This window comes from Xiphophorus hellerii, chromosome 22 (genome assembly GCF_003331165.1).
Source record: "Xiphophorus hellerii strain 12219 chromosome 22, Xiphophorus_hellerii-4.1, whole genome shotgun sequence".
Taxonomy (NCBI): domain Eukaryota; kingdom Metazoa; phylum Chordata; class Actinopteri; order Cyprinodontiformes; family Poeciliidae; genus Xiphophorus; species Xiphophorus hellerii.
This window is the reverse complement of record NC_045693.1, coordinates 2,374,556-2,375,734: the sequence shown is the minus strand read 5'-3', so window position 1 is coordinate 2,375,734 and position 1,179 is coordinate 2,374,556.

The window sequence follows — 1,179 nt, the reverse complement described above, 5'->3', positions numbered from 1 at the left end:
TGCTCAGCTTTGTAATGACGCAGCGTTGCTTTTCCAGGTCTGGGACTGCAGCTGACAAAAAATACTTCTGCTTTAATGCTGCATTTAAATGTTTCAAATCATCATCATCAAAAAAAAAATTAAATATAGATAACCTGAGAGTGCATTATCTATTCCCTTTTGAGTTGTATTAAATGTTTGTAAATTAGATTAATAACCATATTCCTATTTGTTGTTTTGTTTGACATATTTTCTAGTGTTACAGACAATAAACTGTCAGTTTGGTTACAATTCTGTATAAAATCTGCAAAATTTTGACTTCTGGGAGGTTAAAATGTCAGAAAATAAAATCCACCATCAAGAAACTTGAACTTTTTGCCGATGTTCACAAAAACCAGATTGTTAATCAAAAATTAGCTGCCTGGGAGTCCATGACTGTTTTATGAAGATTTCTGCAGAGGGAGAAACTACATGACTGCATGCAACATGTAAAAGTTACTAAATGGCAAAAAGTGCCATAAATGTTTCATCTGCAGCTCTACCAGTTGGCACAATTTCATCAGTAAGAAAACAAACAAAAACAAAATAACTTGTTGCATCTTGTCAGCTAACAGAGCATTTTATTGTGTTCAGTGTGAGCAGGATAAGAACATTTGACTCAAGTTCAGATGTGAGTCATAAATTAAAGGGCTAGGCCACTCTTTTTAAATAAATCTGGACTATTGTGTAACATTTAAAGTATTTATATGAGTCAAACTTCAACTTCATTGAGCTACATTCACCGTACTGCGGATATAAATGACCAAAAAATTTACTTTTCTAAATGTTTTATGGAACTACAATCAACCATGATTGACTCAAATTAGAAACACTTTGTCCTATAATTGATTTATTATTATATGGACTAGTTATTTTTAAACTAACTACAGATTTTACACATCTAATCTGAAGGTTTTCAATGTTTTTCAGTCTAAAATCCCAAAACCAATGGAGAAATAACAGAGTATTTCATAAAAATATGCCTTAATACTGTCTATTCAAAACAAATAATGCACAGATTCATTTTATTTTAAATATGTTTGTATAAAAGTGAAATGCAAAAGTGATGTCATGACCAAACTATATTATTTTGCAAAAAGAGAAGAACTTTTAACATAAATTACGTATTTTTGCTAAAAAAATATATACATTTTTGACTGA